At 43.2% G+C, this 7,521-nt stretch overlaps 1 long non-coding RNA gene across 1 annotated transcript; it reads left to right on the top strand.

The window, feature by feature from the left end:
- The first annotated feature begins 268 nt into the window (after positions 1–268).
- Positions 269–2,828, top strand: LOC127592766 (uncharacterized). Its single transcript, XR_007960215.1, has 3 exons — positions 269–393; positions 1,227–1,305; positions 2,435–2,828. It is a non-coding gene; the product is annotated as an uncharacterized LOC127592766 (long non-coding RNA).
- Positions 2,829–7,521: the final 4,693 nt, after the last annotated feature.

The following is a 7,521-nucleotide window of genomic DNA, read 5'->3' as shown; positions in this document are numbered from 1 at the left end:
ACACAGGAGACGTGTATTCATTACAACAAGCAAAATGCGATTTGCTTAGAAATTGCACGCCTGGTTGGCAATGAAATAGCTCGCAGAATTTGACAACAGAAAAAACGGACCCAGAACCGTCCCTGGCTCATAGCACTCAATTTTTTCCCTCGTATGTGTCGCTTTTGCAATGGGTGTGAATGCATGTTGTGCATTTGCAGTAGAATCGTGGTTGACAGGCACATGTGCTCTTTAATGAATATTGTCTGATTTACTTCTTTAATTACATCATGGCCCGGGGAGCTGAGGTTAGTTCACAGATTGTCACTGTGGCGCTGCAGCCCGTGATCTATAGCAGCAAGAACGTCTGGGAAGGGAGGCGAGACGTCTTTCGACAGAAACGGCGACACCTAGGTGAGAAGAGAGTGAGGTGGCGTGACATCCCAAACGAGATCGTAGTGGCCAAGCGAACGGCTTTCGGATCCGGTTGGGTGGCAGGAGTGGAACAACAATGCTCCGTTTCCCCAGTGATTCATCAGCCTCAATGGAGGACATTTGATAGCACATGATTATGAAATTTCAACCCCAGACTGCTTGGCTGCCAGAGGCTTTTCCTCAGCAGGCCAAAAGAGACGTGATGGTCGCCGGTCAACCGAGCTACATACTTTTCGCGAACGCATGCAGGCTGCTTTGTAGTGAACTCGCTTGGGCAGTACGAGAGATTTTTCTAAATCTACAAGTGGTGGTGTCGCCATCACTCACTGACACTCACTTTAAGTTTTGTGGGTCAGAACCTACCGAGACCTAATGCAATTATACAAAGAAATCATTTTTTAATGATTAAAAAAACAAATGAAAGAATAAAACTGCCATCAACAGAACCACATAATATGAGCCCTCATCCAGTTGGATGTTTTTGAGACAGTAACATCAAATTAAGTTACTGTTGGATGACCTAAGATATTTTTTAAAATCTGTTGAGCAGTTTATTCAAAACCACTTCAACAAAGACTACAAGTTTTGTCTTAAAGTGTGTGGAGAAAAGATCAAGAAACTGTCTGAGTTGCTGTTTTTGTGAATCAAAAGTCCTGATTATGGTTGAAAAGCTTTCAATAATGTCACTGGGTATCAAAATTCAGATTCTATGTCTATGCTTGGACTGGTTGAACTTGGTCAGAGATATGTAGCGAAATCGGTCAAATGTGTGGCATGTTTACCCTGTCTTGGTCAAATCTTCTCTTGCGAAGAGTGTGCGGGGACAGATCGCAGAAGCCTGCCAGAAGCTTTGGCTCTTCGAAGCAGACTTCATTCCATTCAGAAATTGAGGTGAGACCACCAATTACTTTCATTCTCAGTGATTTGGACTTTTTGGAGGATGGAGGGATGCAGGAGGGAAGGCAATTACTTGGGTTGGCTAAATTTAAACCTGTGAAAGTATGTGCTGTGCATCACTAAAGAGGTCATTTAGTTTGTGCTTTTCTTGCGTTTATTTTTATTTTTTCTTCATGAATTGCAGCACTTGCATTTCATGAACTCAAAAGAGAACAGAGGAAACGCTAAAGTGGAGCAAATATCACTAAAGTACAGACCCAAGTTGCAACAATGATCGTCATTTCTTTATTTAATTCTTTATTTTCATTTTTTAATGTGTTTATTTTTTTTGTTCCATATGTGTGTATGATCCATGACATCAGGCTCAAACTGATGGTGCGCATCCAAACTGTGCGTTCATGGTGCAGTCGCATTCGCAGATTTTGGATATGTAAAAAATTCCCTATCGTCTCATTTTTTTTCCCCTAATTTAGAGCAAGCATATTTAAAGTCCATCCAGTTAGGACATAGGTGTCAAACTCAGGTCCTGGAGGGCCGCTGTCCTGCAAGTTTTCCAAGTCTCCCTGTTGCAACACACCTGATTCAAATGAACAGATTCAATGTCAGGCTTCCGAAGAGCTTGCTGATGATCTGATCATTTAAATCAGGTGTGTTGCAACAGGGAGACTTGGAAAACATGCAGGACAGCGGCCCTGCAGGACCTGAGTATGACACCTATGAGTTAGGACATTGCATTTAGTTAAGGCATCTGTTTGGGCACCCTTAGAGCAAAGGACCCCAGTTGTTGTGATACACGCAGCCTATGTGCAACACTACACAAATACAAGCACTGAAATATGTTCTTGAAAAAAAAAAGAATTTGACATAACCCCCCACCCCCCATCAGGTGTCATCATTTAATAACTCTCTGTCATGGGTTGAATTATAATTTTCACATCATATTTTTAGCCACATATGGAATGGGCCCGATTCAGATGGACTTGACATCCACATTGTCATGCTTGGGGAAAAAAAAAAAGTTTCATCGGAGTCATGCAATATAAATCAAGTCTGGCTGTGTACAGTTATTAAATCTTTCATAATTGTCATGTTCTGCTCTGTTTTCCTTTTGTTTTGTTTTCAGCACTAGCTGGGGTGTTGGGCGTGGCCCTTCAGCGGCGCACCTTTGTCTCGTTTCCCAATCAAGCTCATGGCTATTAAAGGGCTGTGTTGGATGATTCATTCACCTTGTTTGCTGCTTGTGTCCAGGTGCTGTTTTCTAGACCTCGTGTTCTCGCTTAGAGTTGCTTTATTTTCTCAATAGATTTTGGTTTTGTAACTGTGTTTGTTATCAAGTTGTGTTGGGACTCGTTTTACTTTTGTGTGTTTGGACAATTTTGCCATTTTGATTCATGGATTTTCTGTCACCAACTTTGCCTCGTTGTTTGCAAGCACTTTTGGTTCTCATTTGGTTTGTCTGTCTTTTTGTCACCAACATTTGTGTTGACACGTCAGTCTTTTGCTTTCCTTGAAATAAATATTTTTGTATCGCCATTTATCTGAGTCTATATTTTTGGGATCCACCTGGTCTGTGTTCGGACGCTGTCAATAATAGTGACCTTTTTTTTTTTCTGGAGTGGATTATTTGTTGTTACCAGATTGGTTTTTGTTTGTCTGGGAGAATTTGTTGGATTTGATGCAGATGACCGATACACTGTTTAAAGAACAACTATGTCAAGATAAGAAGAAGAGCATGTTGTAGGGTATGTTTGTTTACTGGTAATTTTGTGTCCGCCTTTTAGTAAACAGGAAGAGGAACGCTCTCTCAAGCCAACGTGTTCATTAAGCCTTGCTCAAATCCCGTCTGTGGGATTTCCTGCTCTTGCTTCGCCAAGTAACAAAGCGAGACAACGCTGGGAGGAAGGGAGGGAAGGACGGAGTGGGCCGGATGCCCAATATCAGATTCATCCGACTTAGTGCCACGCGGGTCCCCGAGCCCCTGTCGCTCCCTCACCCAGACTGGATGCTCCGGCCAAGTTTCCGCCTCGGTCCCAAAACCCAAGAGCCTCAATCTGGCACTTAAACTGAAATAGAAATGTCATTTCCTCAATCATTTGGACATAAATGCGGTTTTAAAATCAGACGTAAGGGTGCCACTGCTGTCATTTGAATGAATGAACATAAAAAGTCCAATGTCCAAGCTTTAAAGTGTCAAAAAATATGTATAAAAAGCCCAGGATCATCGAAGTTGACAGCTCGGGCGTGATGCAATGGTTCAAGTGTAGCCTTTGCTTTTTCATACGGACTGGAAAGTGACAAGCAGGGTGCCTGTGGAACTTCTTATGGCAGTACTTTTAACATCTCTAAACAAGTATTCAAATAGGTGCTTTGGGTATTTTTGCATTAAAAGAGCAGCTGTAATTATGTCTGCAACAAATAAACATTTTAGTTCTCTTGGAGAGATGATGAAATCAAATACATTTCTTAATCGACGAGCAGACCATTGAATCACACCCACTTTCACTGAGGCAAACCCTTCAATGCCCGCCGTTTTACTGGATTTTGACCAATTTGCACGTTTTGTCCGATAGAGAGTGACGTGAGGAGTTAATCCTGGATCATTGCATGCTTGGTTTGCGTTGAGTCAGAGAGCAGCTGCGTGAGCGCAAACAATTCTTCGGTCTATCCCCTGCTCCATACATGTCAGTCATGTTATTAACGCAGGCATGGCTTTTGGGTGCATTGTAAGTCTTAAGGTGACATATATCTCAAGGGGAAAATGTACAGTTCAGCTCAGTGTTTGAGGGGAAAAACAATCAATAAACCAAGAGGCCATTGATCATCGCTTGGACATTTGAACATTCCAACCTTTATAGAGTGGAGCCTCTGATGTCGAGAGCAACTGAGGTCACACACACATAAACTGGCACCTCTGAATTCAAAACGTTGCCACACAAGTAAATAACACACGGTCTTGCATTCCAATTTTAGCAAACAGCACTAAATTTGTGCATGTTTGATGTTGATGTTTGACTTTTAGTGGCTTTTTTGTGATACTGTATTCCAAACAATGGATGAGCTTCAACAAGTATTTTTTTTTTCTTTATGACTTCATGTATGTGCATGTCTGAAACATGTCTCGCAGGCGTGCTTATCATGTTTGTTTGAAGGGGGGTTTGGGACTCTCGAGATAAAGTCTTTACTGTGAGGTGCTACTGAGCTTCTGCAGTTCAGCGGCAGCCAAGTGAACACAACCCCTTGTCTTGCCTCCTCTTTGCCCTCCAGAACCAACAGTGCAATCGACATGACAACCTCTATCTAGTCTACGTTATTATACCTTTATTATCACTTATTCATATATAAAAATACCGCTGGCAATAAAGTGTTCACTCTGCCTAGCTACACTCATGAAAGCCAAGTTTAAAGATCTGCCTAGAATATGTGTATCAAAAAAAATAAAATAAAATAAGGTTCTTGCTGCATCTCATTCTCCAGCTCATCCATCACACTCACCTTCTAATGAGGGCCTCAGCGTTTGAGTTTGACATCCATCACAGAAAACTACTTTTCACGTATGTGTCATATAAAGATATATATTTTTGGGGGGGGCCGGGGGGGGGGGGGGGTCGGAAGACCATACCCAGGAAATCCATTTCAGGCACATGACCGAATGCCTCCTGAAACAGCTGCTGCGGCCTCTGAACCAATAAAAAAAGGAGAGGAGATGGAGAAGCGAAATCTCCACAAAAATGGCCTCATCGCGGCAAAGCAAAATCCAGACCTCTGCGACCGTTGCCAAGAAGAGATGATAGGCCACAGTAAAACCAATCTGAGGCATTTTATTTAAAGGACTGGGATGGCTTGCTAAATACTGAGAGGGAACAAAGAGGACCTCCGCATCCTGACATGGAAACTGTCTATGGGGAGTCAGAGCCAGTGAAAACAAACATGAAAATAGCCCATCATGCTTCTTTGCGCGATGGCTATCATTACCCTTCGTATCGCAATCGTGAAAGTGTCCGAGTGGCACCGCATGAGGTGAGCTGTCATATAGCCCCGCCTTGAATGACAAGACTTTGGCCGAGTCATCATTGTAATCAATCACCTCCAACCCCACGTGTAAGACATATTTTGACGGACAGACGTGGAAAGAATAAGAGAAACCGAATGAGAATCGACATAATTCGGCACACATTAGATACCTAGGAGTGAATAGACTGGCTTGAACATACCGACTCTTGCACTGCGCTAGCTCTTTGGCGTGTGGCAGTCGATTTTCTTGGTGACCCAGTTTACTGAGAAGACTGAAAGCAAATGAGGTAAAAAAGTGGCTGAACAAATCAAACCGTTTGGAGGGTTTTTTTTTCTTTCTTTTTTTAAAACAAGACAGCCCTTAAGAGTTGTGGTTCTGACAAGTTCAGCCGCAGGGCCAGGTCAGCTCAAAGACCCACACAAAATAAGGGCAAAAGCATGTGTGTGTGCGTGTGCGTGTGGATTTGCGCGTGGAACGTTCCAACTGTTATTTGTCTGTCTGGAAAAAAAAAATGTGAAAAGGGGTTCAGTGGCGACGCAACATCAGAGGTATTCATCATCATTGTCGGGCTGTTTCATATTATCGAAGTATTTTCAGACACACAAATGTGATGCCGCCTCTCTGCCTCTGTCATACCGGCCGCTCATTGATCGACTTTAGAGGTGATTTCCGATTCCATGATGACTCTTTGTCCAGGGTCACGGCACCATTAGCATGTAGTTTGTCTTTCAGACATCCTCGTGGGATTAGCACATTGTCTTGTATTGACCCAGGGGATGTTTATATGGTCGCGCCCATGAAATCTACCAAGCAATAATCGGCCAGTGTGGTGAAAACAAGGTCGCGTTGAGCTACACTGTTGCCTGAGCTTTTCTGCGTCGTCTCTATTCTTCTTGCAATACGACAACAAACATTTGGTTTGGGGAAGGACACTCACGATTGTCAGTTGAGAAAACGGAATGTGTGTGGTGTGTGTGTGTCGGGCATATCGAGTACGTTGCACACGATGGGGGGGGCAGTAACTTGCAGATCATTTCCTTGTCATATGTGGTGTTGTTCCTATTTTTAAAAATTGGTTCAGATCTTCAAAATTGTTCCGTATGAACCCGGGGTTAGCTACGTGGCTTTTCACCTGTGATGCCGTTTTGATGTAATCTAACACTTTGACACACAATCTTTTGGGGTATTTCTACAAGATGAACTGTCCTACAACATACTTTCACTTCCTATTTCACATATTGGAAAGAATCAGGGACACAAGCCCAGTCTGTTATTCAGATACCCATAAGAGCCGTATCTCCTCTTGGCGTTTTTAAACATGCGGCATTTAGGAGTCTAACTTTGGCGCCAGAGTGTGTTGAGCTGAGTCTGCACTTACTCTCGGCGTATCTAATCAGCAAACCTTCTCTATCTGCAGGCTATCGTTGAACGACGGGCTGCTTAAGTATTGGCTCCGTTCTCATATTTAGACGGATTAGATATGAATACGCTGCCGGTATGGTTGCTGTCAGGATTCTGGAAAACAATATCGCACTGCGGCATTAGTCACACTCTGGAGATGGCAAAGGTGTATATATATGCACACACACATTTCTCTCATTAAACAAGAAGGCTTCGGCACAGCATGCAATTTCTTTGCGGAACGGGCATCATGAGTGAATAATGTTTTTCCTGCTCAAACTATGACTGAAAGCTAAGCAGGAACGTCCAGAAGTGAATGCGTTGGTGTCAATGGCTTGTTGCAAATGTCAGCCGAGTAAATGTTGCTGTATAAAGCGGAATGCGGGTCAATGAGATGATGGCCTTTCTGTCACCCTCACTCTCTTGCTGACCACTGAAGCAGCGCAAGGCTTTATTAGATCACTGCTTTCTGGTCACGGGTGGAGGCTTATGGGTCACAGAAGCAGCCAGTGTGTCTGTGAATGTGTGTTTTGTGGTGGCATACTAGAGAAGGATATGCACGTTGATTCATTGGATTAATTGGGATAAAACTACCGTACCAAGGGCACTGCAATAAAGTGTATATCCCCCCCCCCCCCCCCCCCCACAGACCAATTTAAGTAGTTTCCATGTAGTTTAGCAACTTTAACTATTTTTATTGTCGCTTAACTTGCTCCACTTTCCAAGTAGCTTGCTCAACAATCAACAGCACCATCGCATGGTGAAGCTTGCTGGGCTGGGTTAACCAAACACGTGTA

Source organism: Hippocampus zosterae, chromosome 20, assembly GCF_025434085.1.
Source record: "Hippocampus zosterae strain Florida chromosome 20, ASM2543408v3, whole genome shotgun sequence".
In the NCBI taxonomy this organism is placed as follows: Eukaryota; Metazoa; Chordata; class Actinopteri; order Syngnathiformes; family Syngnathidae; genus Hippocampus; species Hippocampus zosterae.
The sequence above is the reverse complement of the archived record's forward strand: the minus strand, read 5'-3'. Positions and strand labels throughout refer to the sequence as shown.